Source organism: Neofelis nebulosa, chromosome 3, assembly GCF_028018385.1.
Source record: "Neofelis nebulosa isolate mNeoNeb1 chromosome 3, mNeoNeb1.pri, whole genome shotgun sequence".
Lineage (NCBI taxonomy): Eukaryota > Metazoa > Chordata > Mammalia > Carnivora > Felidae > Neofelis > Neofelis nebulosa.
The window spans coordinates 199,028,290-199,048,534 of record NC_080784.1 but is presented as its reverse complement, the minus strand read 5'-3'; the positions used below and the strand labels follow the sequence as shown (position 1 = coordinate 199,048,534).

Below are 20,245 nucleotides of genomic sequence, written 5' to 3'. Positions count from 1 at the left end.
AATTAAAGGGGCCCTTAGAGGGTAGACTAGGCCTCAGTCTAGAAGAAGGCCTGAGGCTCCCCAGTGTCTGACCCATCCCCCTGTGTTGGGGGAAGTCTTACCCTTAGCTGAACTCGTAAGCGACTGCATTTTCTGTTCTTTTTAATGATATTTCCTGTGCGTGTGTTAACACAATACTCTCTAGGTATTATGTAGCTAGGAAGATTTTATTTCATACAGTTCCTTTGCATACTGGGCTGATATGTGCTGTATAACAGTAATAGTCATTGTGTTTACAATTGTGGCCAATTTTAATGACCATATTATTGGCTCCAAACAATATACATAGATATATGTATATATATATATCTTATTATATATATATATATATATATATGTATATATATATAAATATATATATATATATATGAGTGTGTGTGTGTATTAAACATAAATATAAACTCTCTTGAATATGTATGATCCTTATTCTTAGCATTTAAGGCTTTTCATGATATTGTTTATGGGACTGTAAAGTAACTAGAATTCGTAGTTATAACTTTCAGCACTCTTTTCCCTCTAGATGTAATAAAAAAGTCATAACAATAATAACGAATGTTTGCATTGTGCTTGATGCTTTATGGAACATTTTCAAATCTTACACACCAATGAAGTAGGCATTACTAATAATGCCACTGCAGTTCAGAAAAAGAGCCCTCGGGAATATTTACTTTTTATCCATTGACTATCTCTAAACTGGAAGAGAAAACACAATAAAAGCCTCACGTAGTTACATTAGAAACCTTGTGATTTCTCTCCTCCCCGTTTACACAGTCACTTGTTGGAGAACAGGAGTCCAGTGTGAGATGACAACATTGAACCTGAAACAGCATGAATAGGTACAAAAACGGTCAAAGGGCAGCAGTGGACACATTAATGTGTGCAGTGGCCATTCTCCGATGTTCGATGGTTTTCTGAGCTGCTGGTGACTTGAACAGCACTTAGGAAGAACAGGCTGGAAGAAAACACAATAGCTATGTTGACCTAACTTCCAATAAAGGGATTTTCAGAATCCTTCAAGAAAGGCTGCAGTAGATGATGGGCATAAAATTAAATATTGTTCTGATGAAGGCAACACACGAGTTGTGGCTTTTCCCAATCTAAGGGGCATATCTGGAATCTCTTTGTTTTTTTTTTTTTTTAATTTTTTATTAAAATTTTTTTGTGTCTTTCTTATTTTTTATATTTGAGAGAGAGACAGAGAGTGAGGAGGGGAGGGACGGAGAGACAAGAGACAGAATCCGAAGCAGGCTCCAGGCTCTGAGCTGTCCGCGCAGAGCCCAAAGTGGGGCTTGAACTCACAAACCGTGAGATCATGACCTGAGCCGAAGTCAGACGCTTAACCCACTGAGCCACCTAGGCGTGGAATCTCTTAATGCTTAGATCTGGTCTAGTTTGCATCACCAATGGTTGACATTCTCAATGGGTTTATTATATGTTTAAATGGTGGCCTTCTCTACAGAGTTTCTATGTGTAAAACATTAGTATTAAAAAAAAAAAGGTCAGCCATATGTGATTCATCACTGTTTAGTGCTTATGTTTATTTGTGTCCACATTCTTTAGATACCAAGCAATTTTTATGCCTTTGATCCTAAAATAATCATTGAGGCAATTTTATACATAATATTATTTATACATATACTATACTATACTATACCATACTATACTATAATATAATATTATATATACATATATATAATATTACATATATATACATATATGTATGTACATATATATGTATATATATGATAGCAGTTATACATTAGTTCCTTCATTCTTTATGTTATATATATATATATATACACATATATATAATTTATTATTATTACTCTCACTTATGCATATCATTGAGCCTAGTGGCAGTTAATTGTCTGCCTAATATAACTCAGCTTGTAAGGAGGAAAGCTGGGCTTCAACCCCACCTCTTTGACTCCATATCCGAGATTTGCAGAATTATTGGTGTTGCCTATTTTCAACATATCAGGATTTGGTCACAATACAAGGCAATCCATCTGCAACCTTTCTTGTCAGTTTTCCTTTGCATCCTAAATACACTGCTTCCAGAAATGCAGAGCCCCTCCCTGCCACCCCCTCCTATAGGTTTGGGTCCAAACAAATCATAAATATCATTCCTGGGGAATATCGGAGAAAGGGATTAGGTATATAAATATCTTAAAACTACAAAGAGAGGGCTAAGTCGATTTCAGAATTTTCTCAAATGTAGGATCTTCTCCCCTAATTTCTTTTAAAAAAATTTTTTTTTAATTTTTGAGAGAGGGAGAATGAGCAGGAGAGGGGGGACCGAGAGAGGGAGAGAGAGGATCCAAAGCAGTCTCTGTGTTGACAGCGAGAACCCAATGTGGGGCTCAAACTCACTAACCATGGGATCATGACCTGAGCCCTAAGTCAGGCGCTCAACCAACTCAACCACCCAGGTGCCCCTCCCCTCATTTCTTTCTAATAAGTTATCTCCTGTTAAGTCTCAACAAAGGCTAACTGAATGCATATAGAGTAACGTAAGCAGACATCAACAACTGCAGAAACAAAAAGAGTAAAATCATCCCCCTAACTAACTTGTCCCTCGATCCCATTATAATGGCATGACTTTCATATTGCATTCATGTATCATAATCACATTTTCTGATAGTCAACACTTTCCTATTTTAGGTGATGAATTTAGATGTGTTATAAAATCATTACATCACAGAGTTCTATAAAGAGACCTTGACTTCCAGGAGCGTTATCTCATAAATGAGTTCCTGATGCACTGAACTAGATATGAAAGGTCTCCCGTGGCGGTAATGGTTTATAGTATGCAATGTGTTTTCTGAAATCAGGACTGGCCTAGCAAATCAGTCAGATATGATAATCTCCCTGTGCATAAATTGAAAGCGTCGAAGAATAAAGACGCACGGAATATATTCAGCAAGACAAACCTCAGGAGCCGAGAAGTGGCTCCTGAAACATGCCTGTACTTTTTTTTTGCAAACAGCGGAACTCCAAAGCATCTACGTTTCTGGGCATATGGTGAACGCTTATGAGAAGGTGGTAACACTCCACCTGCTGCTCCAGAGTGAGTTACGGAGTCTGTGTTCTGTGCCACACAAGGTGCAAAGCACAGCACGGATCCCTAGGAGCATCTGTGGTCCTGGGTCGTGTGCCTGTGTGGCACACGTCCTCTCACAGGCGCTGCGACACGAGCACCCTGTACTCCATCCTGTGCGTGTATTCGTCAGCTCAAAGCTCCAAGGGAAGAGGAGGAGACTGAAAAGTCAGGGTGGGTGAAAGTGTGGGGACTGGAAGCCGAGAAGCCAGATAGAGACTCTTGTAATAGTGAAGGTGAGATACGTTAAGTGTCTTGACAGAATCAGTGGTAGTGGGTTTGAAAAGTTTGAAAGTGGGTTTGAAACTGAATCAGTTTTAGATGATAACACGACATACTTTCTGTCAGATAAACTATGGGCAATTAATGGAAACACGCACTTTAGTACAATTTTCATAAGAAGGAAGGAAGTATCGTAACGGAGAGTTTGTGGCAAAGCAAAGCTGGTTTGAGATTCTTGACCGGAGGCGCTTGAGGGACAGAGGAGGTGAGAACTATGTGAGCAGAAGGGTGTCTCCCCTGGAGGGTGCCGGTCAGAAGTGTTAGGATCCCTCTCTCCCCTGCACTCCCCTTCTGCTCTCTTTCCAAGTCAGGATTTTCTCCAATCGGCCACGTTCCTGGAAAGGGTAATAAATTCTCCCTCTCCCACCCTAGACTGAGGTATGGTGCTTGGAAATTAAACACGTGAAATAGAATGCTTCAGAAGGATGGCCATGGTTGTATGTCCATTCTGTGTAGAGCCATCCTGGCTTAAAGAGTTGTCCCAATGTAATTATTAACACCCACCTTCTTGCTCTTTCACAAATGTCCTGAGTTGGTCATCTTTGCCATTATCATTATCATCGTCATCATTATCATTATAATGATCCTGGGTACCTTACATGGTCTCTATTAGCTCAAGAGCGTGTTCACTGGCATCATCTACCTTGATCCTTACAACAACCTTGTGGTGAGATGGTGGCAGAATTTGCCCCCATTTTCCAATAAAAGTGGGCTTATATGGCATTTCAACAGCTGATCATTGCATTGGATCTTTGGTGTAAAAGCAGGGCTTGAGTCTGTTTTCTGAGTGTATGTCTAAGTGAGTTTTTCCAACTATATCACATTGTTTTCCTAACTTGATAATCTCATAACCTTTTGACTTTATGATTGATGGGGAAAAAAATCCAAAAACAAACAAACAAAAAAAACCAAACCAATGGGAGATTACCTGGCAATGCAAGGCAAATACTAACAGGAACATCTAAGAGGCCTGCCCTTAATTCACAAATCACATGTCTGTGCCCAGATGTTTCCTTTTGCTTACCCTGCCCTCTTCCTTCTTATCGGCCGAAAGGCTGAAGTCAGCAAACTGTCTTAGGGCAATAGGAAATTAAAAAAAAAAAAAATTCAAAGAGGTGTCAAAGTTAAAAGGAAATCCTATGACAGGGAACGAATTGTCTAGCAAAGAAACAAAACTTTGAGTTGGCACTGAACGACCTTACAAACACGTATCTGTGTTTCTTGCCCAGTTTGTGCAGCATAATGGCTAACGTTCCCTCATTTACCTTGTACACTGTCCAACAGGGTCACTGACAAGTCAGAGGGAATCTGGTGCTCTCATCAGTTCTTCAGATTCTGAACTGCAAACCTTCTCTATGTGAACACCCATGTTCTCTCAGATGAAACTATGTTCCTTAATGGCACATTTAGAGAGACATCCATCTTGGTTGCCCCAAAGAAGTCTCTGGATCTCATCTCATGTTGAACTGGGAAAATCCAAGACCAATCTCTTCCTTCGAAAGGTCGAGAGCTATTTGACATTAAACATAATATTCATTTTCATTGAGTCTCAGTTTCCTTATCAGGGCTTGACAATCTTACAGTGTTTCGGTTTTGCTTTCCACATTTTCTCTTTTGTAACCACTCAACTAGGCCCTTGTAGCTGAAAAATAACCATAGGTCAGATTTAAGTGACATGAAGGTGGCTGTGTTCTAATAAAACTTTTAAAAAAACAGGCGGCAGGCTGGATTTGGTCGATGTGGCCATCAGTTGTCCACCATTTTCAGGGCAAAGTATGATCTGCTTCACAAGGTTGTTCTGAGAATTGCATTTGAGGATGTGTGAAGTGCTTGATGGAAGGTCTGATACTAAAAATTTATTTCTTCTTCTCTTCCAACTCACACCAATTCTCTTTCCATGAGCATTGTAGGGAAGGGGTGGGGATTGGCTGGCACTTCCTATCTGCACCAAGTCTTTTTGTTTAATTTTAATATTATTTGTGAGAAAAGGGTAGAGGGTTGAAGATATTGAGTCATTGATCCAAGAAACTTATGTACAAATTTGAGCTCCATTCAGTGTCATTTTCCCACACATTTATTCCTTTAAAAATGTTACTTAAGAACAGCCCTTTCAGTGAAATTCACAATACATATATAAAGAAGCGTGTGGTTTGGGCCAAAGGTCCAGGTAACAGCTGTGGGTCTTTGTTTGAATAACAATAATAATGAAGAATCAGCCTCGTAAGCATCTATTATTTTAAGCTTGACCTCTTGTGCCTGCATTTCATGTCCTTCCTCGCCAGCCTCCAAAGCAGTCACTAGACCTGCCCCTTCGTTTCTCTGAATTGGTGTATTTTTCTTTAAAGATTCTCCTCTTGACCCCCGTTTTTCAATTACTTTTTAAATACGCCTGCATATCTCATTTTTGTGTGCCTGTTTTTTTTTTCCCCCCAAGTACCTGTAGGGTATTAAATGCAAAAGACAAATTACTTTAAATGCACTAAAAATACAGTAAATTGGAATAAAAGCACGGTAAGTTTGCAGTCAAATGTCCCCAGTTCAAGGTCCGACTGTATTGCTGATTGTTTAAATGACATTGAACAGACCCCCTTCACAGGGTAAGTCTTGGGCTTTTCATCTGTGAGTCAGGATAGGAACTGTTATTCTTCCCACTTTTCTAGCTTTCTTTTGTGAATAAGTGCACAGCAGCTATGAAAACAAGATACCGTGAAATTGCTGGTAACTTTGTTCTGCATTATAACCATTAATAACGTCACAATAATGGTTGTGATTTAAATAACACTTATTGTGAGCTAGAAAGTATACAAGCGTTGTTCATAGATTAGCTGATTAATCATTAATCTTCATAACATTGTGTGAAGTAATTATATTTCTTTCCATATTACAGATGGAAAAAAAATTAAGAAGTCTAGAGACGAGGTAATATGCCCAAATCTCATAGTAAATGAGTGAGCTAGGGTGGAAACTGGAATATTAGACCCCAAAGTTCTTCCTCGTAACCAAAATGGAACTTGAAGTGAACACAAAAGTTTACATCTCCTTTCTCAGACCAGAGAAGACCTAGGATTTCTGTGTTTGCCTCACACATTTTAAAGTTTACATCTAAAAATCAGGCCCCGAAGGACAGTTTTCTCTTTTTTGGTCACACTTCATTCTAAAAAAAATAACTCAGCATACACAGATAATTTACAAAGAGGTATTTTCAAAGATCACCATGACACGATCCAGACCACAGTTTCTACAAACAACCTTATCCAAAATAGTTATAACAAGCAAAAAAAAAAAAAAAAAAAAAAGTAAAAATATGGGAAAATAAAATCCAAGGGCTAGAGCTAATATTAACAGAGAAATACAGAGGAGGAGAGAGAGATAAAGCCTTTCACACAACGAATAAAGAATTTTTGTCCTTTGGGGATATTTATAAATTATTTGAAGACTAAACTATAAAGTAAGCCTCTTTTATTTTCTAAAAATAAAAATTCCATGGATCATGTCCAATAAGCACAATGAAAATTGAATTAGGAATGAAAAGAAAACTAATATATATTATGTAAAAATCTAACAAGATAAAGGCAAAATTACAAAAGAAATTGCAAACAATGTTGATTAGAATCACAGTGAAGACAGCATAGCAAATCTGCAGTGTGCAGTTAAAATGGTATCAAAGAACAAGTGTGGGTGTTTAAACGTACAGAAGAAGAAGAAGAAGAAGAAGAAGAAGAAGAAGAAGAAGAAGAAGGAGGAGGAGGAGGAGGAGAAGGAGAGGAAGAGGAAGAGGAAGAGGAAGAAGGAGAAGGAGAGGAAAAAGAAGAAGGAGAAGAAGAAGAAGAAGAAGAAGAAGAAGAAGAAGAAGAAGAAGAAGAAGAAGGAGAAGGAGGAGAAGGATGAGGAGAAGAGGAAGAGGAAGAAGAAGAAGGAGGAGGAGGAGAAGAAGGAGAAGAAGGAGGAGACAAAGAAGGTGGTAGAGGAGGAGGGAGAGGGGGAGGAGAAGAAGGAGGGGGAGGAAGAGAAGAATGAGGAGGAACAGTAGGAGGGGGAGGGGGAGGAGGAGGAGGGAGAGAAGAAGAGGAGCAGCAGGGAAAGAAAGAAGAGGAGGGGCAGGAGGAGAGAGAAGAGAGAAGAGGTGAGGGGAGAGAAAGAGATAGGACTCAGAGCTCCTCCTAGGTATGGGAGAATAGTCCTTCCACAGACACAGTGGAAAGTAGGAAAGGATGCAAGTCATAGGGGTCACATTTTATGTTTGGAGATCAGTAGTCGAGGCAGCTTCCTAACGTTCCAAGGGGCAAACTGGCCTTATTTCTGGGCACACTGCTGAGAGTTCCAGGAAGGTAGGAGTTCGGAGTGAGGTTATTGGATGTAATGTTCGGAGGCATTAACTGACTTTCTCAAAAGCGTGTGGCTCTCATCAGGGTTAGTGTTTAAATATGACTTTCTGATCTTCCAATGAACTTTAACATATCTTAATGCTTCTCTCAAAAAGCATAAATATGTAAGTGAAAATATGCATATATACATTATTTTGATAATGCATCCCTTAAACATGTCCATGAGCAAATATACACGGATAATCAAGCAAAGTGTTTTTCATTTTCTTTTAAGAGTGTGGATATTTTTCTGCAGTCTTCACTTGACTCTTTGTACAGATACTCATAAAGAATCTAGGAGGTGAAGTGAAACATAGAAGACAACTGAAATTGACAGGAAGTAAATGAATATACATTAGCTTTTAAGACGTTCTTATTAGCAATGTGCCTTTCTGACTCTTCAGTTGCTTAAAGAGTTGCACTTGCTGTTTTGTAGAAGGGGCCAGGGTACTGAGTTACAGTGGAAAACACCCCAGGAAATGAGGAAACTTTGTCCTTTGAATTCCTGTTGTACTTTATAAAAATACAGAGTTTGATAACACATCCTTTTGCTTGGCCTGGTCACCCCAAGTCCTTCTTTTTCCGTGAAGTGAAGGCACATTATAAACATCATCCTATAATGGTCCTCTGAGTCTCCAGACAGACCACCTCCTCATTTTCAAGACAAAGGTCTGGATATTTAAAGAAACATGACAAAAGAAAGGTTTTGGTGAGGGGCGCCTGGGTGGCTCAGTCAGTTAAGCCTCTGACTCTTCATTTTGGCCCAGATCATGATCTCATAGTTTGTAGGTTTGAGTCCTGTGTGGAGCTTTGCTGGGCACTGACATTATGGAGCCTGCTTGGGATTCTCTCTCCCTCTCCCTCTGCCCTCACCCAGAAGATATATATATATATATATATATTATATTATATATATATATATAATATATTATATATATATTTAAAGACAGGTTTTGTCAGTCCAGTAGTCCTATTGTATTTCTTAAAGGTTTAATTCAGCACATTTTTTAGCTTTGAAAAACTGGAGAAGGGATAGCGTTTTGCCCACCCTCCTTTTTTTTTCATATCATTGAGGTATAAGTACATAGAAATGTTTATAAAGACAAAAAAGATACTCAAAACAGTGGAGGGTAGAAGAACATGGGGAGAGTCCACAGAGAAAATGAACTAAGTTTGGGTGGTTGCTGGGTTGAGGGTCAACCCTTTTCCCAAGACCATAGTTCAGCCAGAAATAAACTAGGGCACATTCAGAAGGGGATCAAGAACCCATAAGCTAAGGCCTGGTTGGAATCCCATACTTTTATACACTGTCACCTCCCTGTCATTGTTTAAGGTTCTTGGACAAGCTCTCCCGTGGACACTGGGGGCCTTCTCTCTACTAGTTGGTGGGTCATAAGGGCTTTGAAATTAGATTGCACAGAGCAACGGAGGGAACCACCAGACACGGGCTCTGGTCACCAGTGAATTAGGAATCACCTCGACAGGCGGGTGTTCTGAACACTTATCTCAAAGAAGGGCACTTACATTTTTTTTTTTGATATTTATTTATTTTGATAGAGAACGAGCAAGCAGGGAAGGGACAGAGAGAGAGGGAAAGAGAGAATTCCAAGCAGACTCCGTGCTTGATCTCACGAACCATGAGATCATGACCTGAGCCGAAGTGGGACGCTGAACCAACTGAGTTACACAGGTGCCCCAAGAATTTTGTCTGGTCTTTAGCAATAGCTCAAAACTGGCATTCTCCTTCTGTATTTTTACCTTTCCTAAATGTGACATAGTTGATTTCCCGATGAGCATCATGGATTCAGAGGAAGACCAGATTGGTTTAATAACAGAAAAGAAAGACTAGCGCAGCACTTGACAGAATAGGTCGTCAGGATCATTCTTTTCTATAGCATTCTGGGACCGTCCCTGACCGCTGCATTGCCTGAGAGTCTTTGGAGTTCTTAATTTTAATTCCTGGACCCTTTGAATCCTCACTTCAGCAGTATTCGTTTCAATTTTTGATGACTTTGCAAATATCCTTTGATTTCTGGATCTGTGTGAATACTTTTTGGCATAATGGTATCGTCTGAAAACTACATTGTGAATGCTTAACACTTCCATCTATCACGGCGTGCGTTGCTGGGCACAAATTCTGAGTCATTAAGCAAGTAATTGTCCTGCTAGACTTATGTTACACTTAACGTTTGTTCTGGGTCCTTTAGGCACATCTCAACTTAATATGTTAAATTGCAAATAATCTCCCATCCTCTTAAAGGATGAAAAATATTCAAATATATATATGAGCAGCTTTGCAAGGGGAAATGCGACGGTTACAAAAATGCCTGGTTTAGAGCAGAGACCCTGTTTCTGCAGTCGATGTGGATTCTCTGAAATGAATCCCCATTGTCAAAAGCGATCAGCAGTTTTTGTTGGTAACGTCCGCGTGAAAATTTGGCATCTACATATTTTTCTAGTTAAAGAAATAATCCTAGAGCACTAATTTACTCTAATGACATAGACATCATTTGGCTTCACAGAAAAAAACACACAAAAAAATGAGCTAAGGTCCATTTCCTATTTATGGGATGTAATATACAGAATTCAGTTCCAGTGTTCACTGAAGTTTAAGAAAAGAATTCAAACAAATGTAAAGCACGAGGACACTGTCACAAAGGCTCTTTGCCCTGAAAGGAAATTTGAATTTAATTACAAATAATATCTATAAGGCTTTTCTGTAAACATTTAGAAAAGCACTCAGCCTTGCTGCCTTCTCTTCTATAACACTTCTACATCTTATTTTTATTTTATTAGTGCTTAAACCAACACTTTCGCAGTTATTTCTGTATCAATCTTTCTCTTCCACTAGAAAGATGTTTAGGACAGCAAACATATCACTTTTGTTTCTGTATCCCTAGGATCTAGCCCAATGGCTTTCAAGCATTGTGTGGGTATTATATGCATGTTGAATTAACTGAATTGCTTTTTCCTTCCTACAGTTGGAGATTACCTCACTTCCCTCCGATACCGATTGTATTGACTGTTTTTTTTCCTCTGCAGATCTCAAAGCACTTCATTTCAGTAACCACAGAGACAGTGTTTGATCATGTAGTATGTATTGTTCTTTAACTCTTTTATAAGTGACTCAGTTGATTGATTCACTCATTCACTCACTAATTAATTCATCTATGAATCGGATATTCCAGAGTTTTAATTTTTTGATTTTTTAAATTTTTATTTATTTTTGAGAGAGAGAGAGAGAGAGAGAGAGAGCACAATGGGGTAGGAGCGGAGAGGGAGGGAGACACAGAATTCGAAGCAGGCTTCAGGCTCCGTGCTGTCAGCACAGAGCCCAGGGCAGGGCTCAAACTCACCAAATGTGAGATCATTACCTGAGCCGAAGTCTGATACTTAAGCGATGGAGTCACCTAGGCACCCCTAGAGTATTCATTTTTTTTAAGAACAGAAGATGCATCTGGTATATAACTTTTGATTTCCAGAAACTCCTACTCCAGTGCTAAGTATAGACATTAGTTGTATAATTTCTGGTCAAGTTACTTAATACCCTTTGCCTCAGTTTCCAGTCTTACCAAATGGAAATCCAACAACATGTTGTATTTGTGGTACAGATTAAATAAGTTCTGTAGGTAAGGTGAAGCCACAGAATACGTACTGTAACTGTTAGTGTTATATTAACTGACCAATAAAACCATGCCAACCTGCCTGATCACATACTTCATGACCAGAGAGAAAAAGATTTAACAGGAGTGAGTTAAGAAAATTTTTCTGTTTTCTGAAGCTCATAAAGGAGATTTTTTTTTCCTCTTATGATCAGAAAATAATTCCAAATGTAAAAAGAAAACCATATAGAGCATGGTGTTGTATTTAAGCTCAATTATGAGGAATGAATGAATGAATGAAAGTTTACTCTCTTGTTCAATACAGGAAGTTATAGTGTAGTCTAAAATATTAATAAAATAGGCAATAGATGAGTAAGGAGTGATAAGTGCTCAGAAGAAAAATAGAGAGAGTAGTAAGGTATATGAAACATTGGGGCAGGGGTATTAAATTTTAGATAAGATATACAAGGATGACTTAGGAGAAAAACGATATTTTAAGAGACCTGGAAGATGTTGGGAAGGAACTAGATTGATTTGGGGAGAAAGAACATTTAGGCAGTTGGAACAGAGAACATGGGAGCCTTGAAGTAGGGTCTTGGCAATGATCTCTCTTACAGCAAAAATCGATAAGTGTTAATATCTATTTTTCTGGGGCGCCTGGGTGGCGCAGTCGGTTAAGCGTCCGACTTCAGCCAGGTCACGATCTCGCGGTCCGTGAGTTCGAGCCCCGCGTCAGGCTCTGGGCCGACGGCTCGGAGCCTGGAGCCTGTTTCCGATTCTGTGTCTCCCTCTCTCTCTGCCCCTCCCCCGTTCATGCTCTGTCTCTCTCTGTCCCAAAAAAAAAAAAAAAAAAAAAAATCTATTTTTCTACAGCAATGTTTTGAATTTAACTCAGTGGTCTCCAAAGTTTTATTGATCATACCCAATGATCACATGTAGATCATTTATCCCAAACTATTTGTATTACATATTTTCTTTACTTGTTTAAAAGTTATATACATGTAGTATTATACCAATACGGTATGTATGATATACAATAAAAGCAAAACAAAATTGAAATAATAAGGATGAGAAAATAAATATATAAATGGAGATCCAGATATTGTCTTCTAAACTCAGAAATATCTGGGTGCCTGGGTGGATCCGTTGGTTAAGCGTCTGACTCAGCTCAGGTCATGATCTCACCATTCATGAGTTCAAGCCCCGCGTCCGACTCTGTGCTGACAGCTTGGAGCCTGGAGCCTGCTTCCGATTCTGTGTCTCCCTCTCTCTCTGCCCCTCCCCTGCTCACAGTCTGTCTCTATCTCTGTCTCTGTCTCTCAAAAATAAACATTTTTTTTAAAGAACTATCTCCTTATACACTCTTAAATGCCAAATTGTAGCCCAGTGGATGTAGTTACAATGGGTCACCACCTTTATCTTTTTCTAAACTTTTATTTTTAAAACTGTCATTGCACATGTTTCTTTAATGTTTTTGAGATGAATTGTCAGAAGTCGAGTGATTTAAAAATGTTACCATCGACTCCCCAGATAAAATTTGATTTCGTTCCTTTACCCATCCTCCTCTGAAATATCAAACACAACCCTATATAAAGAGTGAGTCTTACCTTCAAATCGGAATTTCTGAATTAGACTATTTAACACATCAAACATTCCTTTTGCTTACTGAAAGGCCATGTGCCTGAGAGAACTAGGTGAATTTTACAGAAGGGTCTTCTTGCTTTTTCTTTAAGATCAAGAGCAATCAGATTAGATTAAGAATTGATATTTCTCTAGCAAGATTGCTTGATGGCATGTATTTTGACCTCTCATGTTTCTAGTAAGAAGATAAAATATGAAGGAGTCAAATTTTGCCCAATACCACCTTTTGAGTCAGGAATGAACCCAAATCTGTGGGTACCCAGTCTGTATTTTGACCCTTTTCCAAATTGGTAGTTTTATAAAAGACATTATCTTCAGAAAGCCAGTAGGATTTAAAGAAATAACTTTATGGAACAATGACTGCCCTGAAAAGAAATGATCTCTCTTTTTTAAATCTTTATTTACTTTTGAGAGACAGAGAGAGAGAGATTGGAAGAGAAGCAGAGAGAAAGGGAGACAGAGAGTCTGAAGCAGGCTCCGCACTGAGAGTACAGATGTGGGACTTGAACTCACAGACCATGAGAATCTGAGCCGAAATCAAGAGTCAGATGCTCAACTGACGCCACCCAGGCACCCCAGGGGTTTCTGTTTTTAAATATTTGCAAAATGTTGTCAGAGAAAAGCACAAGAGGCCCCAGAGGAGAGCCTCCTAAAGACCTTCCCAGTGAGGACAAGTGTTTCAAGGAGGATTTCCTTGGAGACCCTCTTGTCGCCCACATTATAACGGAGCCACAACTATAAGCTCACTCCCCCAAGTAATCTAATCTTATTTAATGAGATTGGGGGGAATTCACCAAAAAAGTGAAACATGAATGATTTTGTGTTCTCAAAAGTTGCATAAAAATGTCAGAACCACCTTTCCCTTTCATAATTGACAGAAAGGAGGCTAACAATGTCTGATTGCTACCCTACAGCTGACTACATTTCAACTATAAATTCCTTTAACCATCAAACCAAAATTGAGAGGAAAAATGTATTATTCACACTTAGAGATGAGAAAACTGAAGCCGAAAAGTTAAGTACATTGTACTCAGAGTCACTTAACGACTTTGTGGTCTCATGGTTTCATATCCACCCCCCAAATATTCAAATAGATATGCCCACCCTTCTTTTCCTTAACTGTGTTTGCTGCTTTTTAATTTGACACTTTTACTTAAAATTCTTTATTCTTCCTGATAATAATTTTTAGAAACTGGTTGCAAAATAAAGTCTCCACGTCTTTCAAATGACGTATGTCTCCCAAACTTAACGGGTCACTACCAAACGTGATTTGCTAGAGAAACAACTCAAAAACAAAAGACGAAGATAGCATTTTGCTACCTAAATCATATTTTGGAGTCTATTTTACTTTCACTAGTATCTAGTAAGAGAGCTCGTTAGAGAAGCCCAGTTGACATAATGAGATATAATTATCCTTCCCAATTGTTCATTTAAAATTGTAATTGCAACTCAAATTACTGTACAATTTAAAAAGAAGCATAACACATAATTGTCATCTTTCAACATGTATATATTATAAAGTAGCAATGTTTTTCTTATGTGTATTTTTTGCCCTAAAATTCTCTTGTCATCCAAATAACACTTTTTTTGTATGTGTATGTTTTATGCTTTTGGTAACATATGGCCTACATTCAGCTTGATAGCCACTCTCCAAAAAGCCACCATAAATGTCTGTGCAAACAAAATCAACATATTCTGGTGCTTTAACATGCTAGTTTACAGATACAGTTTATTCAGCATATATTGGTTGCTTAGGCCAGACAGATAAATTATTTACCTATAAGATTCCTTTTCTTATCCTATATTTGGGAGAGGTTTTAAACCTAGGATGTATGTTTTCAAGTAACAGATTCTGGAATTGCTTGTCAGGAATTTCACACGTTGGCAAAGTCTACAAAAAGATGATGGGGTTAGAAGCTTCAAAATACAATAGTGAATAATGTATTGAGTTCAGAGAAAACAAAGGGCTTTCCAACGAATGGCCCACATAGTCAATAAGGTAACTGCATGAGTTGGCTAGAACTGCTGTGACAAAGTGTTACACAGTGAGTGACTTAAACCATGGAAATTCATTGTCTCACAGTTCTGGGGGCTGGAAGTCCAAGATTAAGATGTTGACAAGGCTGGTTCCTTATGAGATCTCTGAAGAACAATCTACATGCCTCTCTTGTAGTTTCTGGTGCTTTTCTGGTAATCTTTGGTATACAGAAGTATCACTCTGACCTCTGTCTTTATCTTCACATGGTGTTTTCCCTATGTGTGTGTCTCTGTCTCCAAATATCCCCTCTAATAAGGACCCCAGTGACATTGGATTAAGAGCCCAACCATGGCTCATATTGGGTTAAATCTTCATCTTAATTAGCTACAATTTCAATGACCCAATTTCCAAATAAGGGCACATGCTGAAGAACTGGAAGTTAGGACTTCAACAATGAATTGTGGGGGGAACAAATATTCAATCTGTAAGATTAACTTACTGCTTTAGTGAATGGATAGCACTCTCAGGAATACAATATAACAAGGGGAACATCTTTGTTTTCAAGGTTATATTGAGTCCAAAAAGAACATAATTTGATATTTAATTCACTAGTTTTGAACTTTTCTTCTCTTTTAATGGACACCATTATGGCTATAAGTCTCCCTCAAAATACTGCTTTGGCTGTGTTTCACAAATTTTATTCTAACGTATTTCCTTCAGTTTTCCATTATAAACATTTTCTAAGTTTCTTTTTTAAACGGCACCTCAGCTATTTAGAAGAATGTGGTATTGTTATTATTGGTTATCAGAGATCATAATCCATAAGATAGATTTTGGAATTTGTTGATAGTTGCTTTCTGAAAAATACATCTAATCACATTTTGTTATTGTTTTATGGATGATTAAAATAATGTACGTCCATCAGGTATATACCATTCCTCAGTTGCACCAACTCTCATGCACAATGTTCTACATTTGACAATTAGATCAAAGTTATTAAGTATTTTGTTAAAATCTTCTATTTTACTTTTTTAAAAAATTTTTTCCCAAATGAAATAAATTTCTCCTAGAGTGATCCCTGCCTTTCGAAATGGTCTGAAAGATAGTTTAATCCACCACATGGCAGAAAAGAACCATTTAAAAAACTCAATATTACATATTAATTTTAAGAGAAATGGCTCATATAGAAGTCAGGAGTTGATGGACTTTTTGCCAATTTTATATTTTAAAAAAATTTCAGAAGACATTAGAGAATAATGATTTCAACAGTATATCCTTCACCTCAATTGATAAAGTTTTAGTATCAAAATGTTTTTTTCAGAATAACTTGAAAATTGTAGGCACTATGATATTTCACCACTGAATCTCGTTAAATGAGCTAAAAAATAGCAATTGTACAATATCACTGAATATACAGTAGGGTTGCCAGATAAAATACATAATACCCAAACTAAATTGAATTTCAGATAAACAACAAATAACTATTTGATATTACTATGTCCCAAATATTGAGTGGTACATCCTTATACTAAAATACTGTTCATTGTTTTATGAAATTCAAGTTTAACTAGATGTCCTGTAGTTTAATTTTCTAAATCAAGGAACCCTATCATACCCTCTGTATTCAGGTTGCCACAGCTCACAATATCTCTTACAGATGTTTTTATCTTTCTAATTTCTGGATCTAACTAAGGTTCACATATAACATCTGATTGTCATGTCTTTGAGGTTCTTTTAATATATAAATTAATTCTAGGATTCAATTTAGATATTTTGTATTGCTTTTTTTATAATGACTTTTTTAAAGACTTAAGGACAATCGCCTTATAGACTATTCCACAGTCTGAATGCCTATGATTGTTTCTTTTTGATTACATTCAAGTTAAACACTTTTGTGGGACTAATTCATAGGTGATATTTTAAATTTCTTATTGAATCATGTCAGGAGGCACATGATGTTAGTTGGCTCCATTCTTATTGGTCTTGATTTTAATATCTCAGTTAAGGTAAATTTGTTGATTTTTTGTTGTTTATTTGTTTTATCTTTCAATTACTGAAAATTGTATTAAAATTTCCCACTATTATTGTATAATTATCAATTTCTTTTTGTAGAAAGATCATTTGTATTATTTTAACCCATATTTTATATATATATATATATATATATATATATAATTATATATATATAATTATACAAAACTTAATGTATTTGGTAGTTTTTTTTTATTTTTCTAAATATTTTTACTCTTACTAATATGGCTATTTCATCATTCCGCTGGCTAGTATATAACAAGCATCTTCTCCAATTGTTAGATTTTCTACCTGCCTTTTTTAGAAAGTTAGTTTCACTATTATAGAATTTTAATGTGAAAGTTACTTTATCTCCCAATTGAATATAATTACTCACCATCTATTGTTTCTTCCACCAGTCTAAATGCTTCCCCACCTCCTTATCTATCTATCTATCTATCTATCTATCTATCTATTATCTATCTATCTATTGATTTTTATTTTGGAGGATCACTCTTTTCTTTCTATTTATTTTAGAATCTTTTTCTCTTCTTCCTCTCTTCCTTCCCTTTCCCTCTTCTTCTTTTGCATCTGTGGATGTATTATATCCATGCCCTTTAAGTGATATACCTTAAGATATTTTTACATTATTTTGACATTTCAGTTTTGTGTGTTGGATGGCCAATCAGATATCTAGTATGCCATACCTATGTAAATGAAAGTTTCTTTTTTTTTCTTTCTTTGTTTTTGTACCTAATTTTATTCCTGCTCTTTTTTTATCCTCTTTTTTTTCCTTTTTAATATTTGTGTACCTGTACTATGCTTGTTCGTTTTTTGTTATATTTTCTTGGGTTGAGTTTTGTTCTTTCTGGACTGCTTATTTGAGTGAGTGTTGACAGGGAGGAACAGGGAAGCTTTCTCATCTCATAGGAGAAGAACTATTCCAGGGAATTTCTTTAAGGTACAGGGTTTTAAGAATGTGAAAGGGTCTTCATTTCCTTTTTTTTTTTTTTTTTTCCTTTCCAAGAGTTGATTTAGATTCAAGTTAGATAACATATAGTTTAATAGTGGTTTTAGGAGTAGATTTCAGTGGCTCATCACTTACATGGAACACCCAGTGCTCACCCCAACAAGTGCCCTCCTTAATGCCCAGCCCATCCCCCCCACCTCCAGCACCCCTCAGTTTGTTCTCTATAATTAAGAGTCTCTTATGGTTTACCTCCCTCTCTGGATCTTGATTTCTTTAAGCTGATAACATTAGTCATTCTCCAGGGCTTCTTACAACTTGCAGGTTATTCTCCAACTTCATTTAAATTCTAAAAATACGAAGATGTGCATTTCCTTATTCATCTTATATTCTCAGTTAGCCCTTTATTCCCTACTGCTTTATGACATCAAAGAACATTCAGGAAGCTTCCAAAGCACACTTCTTCCCTTTATCCCAGTCTTGCTTCAAAACGATATTTGGTGTTGCCCCTGGCTTGTGCTTTGCATTCTCTCAGCATCACCTCAGGGTAGAAAAGACCTTTTTCACTATGTCTGATGGCACATGGAAGGAAACATAGGAGTGGGTAAGAAGAGTCCCTTCTCCTCAGATGTCCAGGTTGTTTGAGTTGGAATATGGAGGGAAGACTTCCTTTAAATTAAGATTTGTAAGAATTCATCTTATTTTGATGAAGCAGAACATTTTGGTAACATGACATGAATAAAATACCTATTATGTATTGAATCTTTTGGATAATTTATTCTACTTAATTCTCAGAATAACTCTTTAAGACCAGTTATATACTCTCTTGGACCACCTCAAATATTTTGGCCATGTGACTGCTTGTTCCATCCCGGTCACTATTTAAGCATCAAACTCTATGAACACTTTCCATGGACCCACATCAAACTCTATGAACACTTTCCATGGACCCATTGCTGTTGCTATATGCCTCTTCTATGTTGTCACCAAGGTATAACAAGCCTCTCTCTGTACTCACACATGGGCAATCCAGAAGTTCACCCGAATTAACACCCTGTGGAGTTAACTTGACCAAGAGGAAATTGGAGTCTATGGATAATTTCTTCTTCTGTGGATAATGTCTTCTATCTCTCTTCAGATGGACTATTCTAAGAAGTGGCATTTCATTACACCTGTTGGAACATGGCCGCATATATAAGCAATCAGTTGAGTTTAACACCAAGTAAAACATCTTTCCTTACCTTGCTTTGTCTTTAATTCACATCTGTGTCCCTGATACTTCATGCCTCACTGAAATAATTGTTATAAGCTTTGGCCTCAGAGTTTGATTTCAGAGTATTCTAATCTAAGACAGATGAGAACAATGCCCGGGAAATCATGTCACAGTCCAGAAATTAGGGGGAAAAATGTCAAGCTGAGGTTTTATTTCATTTTATTTTTTATTCTAGGACTCTTTCATTTTAAAATTACTCCTCTTTCCACTGTAGCAAAATCTCCATAACGTAGAAAATTCAACTTTTCGAAGTTCTTTAAATTTGATTTTGAGATTTTAAAATGTTATTTGAGCTTCCTTTTTAAAAACGCTTCTTAATGAGCGCATGGAACATAATAAAGAGTCTGAAGTCCTTTGTGTCCTCTTCATGCAGCTGGGCCAGAGCAGTAGCCCCTTAAATCTTCAGGGGAGGAAGAACAATTAGGTTGTCATCATAACCTCTTGGTGTCAAAGGAAAGTTGGATCCCATTGTTAAATGCTGACGTTTGTGCTGTTAACTGCTGAGTGTTAAGAAGTTCTGTCCTCACTGCCAGAGGCTTCTTAATGCTAAACTCTTGCCAGCCCGCCTAATCATAAGCAGCTTCAATGAGGGGGGAGGGAAACCCCGATGTTTCCAAATTTGAACCATGTCTATTATTTAAAGGAAAAGGATATGGTAATGACGCTTCTCTAAGAAATGTTCTGCCCAGCAGTGATGGGATGTCTTAGATAATGAGTGTAAGCAATCACTGGGAACTGGATGAGTTATCTTGAAGGAAAAAAAAGAAAAAGGAAAAAAAAAAAAGACCTGAAGTCATTGTAAAAAACAGTAGATAAAAAAGGCAGGAGGCATACCTTTGGGTCTTCCACTCTTAAATGAAGTCCCTCTCTGCTCTGGTATGAGGTCAGGCCAAAGTCAGGTGGAACTGTCATCAATAGATAATACTAACTATTTAATTTGATGTGTGTGTCTATGCCATCATACCCAATTAATGACAGCATGGATACAC

The 20,245-nt window shown here is 37.4% G+C and overlaps 1 long non-coding RNA gene across 1 annotated transcript; it reads right to left on the bottom strand.

Moving 5' to 3' along the window:
* Positions 1–590: 590 nt before the first annotated feature.
* LOC131507820 (uncharacterized) lies at positions 591–18,385 on the bottom strand. Its single transcript, XR_009259732.1, has 2 exons — positions 18,236–18,385; positions 591–991 (listed from the first exon to the last, which is right to left on the bottom strand). It is a non-coding gene; the product is annotated as an uncharacterized LOC131507820 (long non-coding RNA).
* Positions 18,386–20,245: the final 1,860 nt, after the last annotated feature.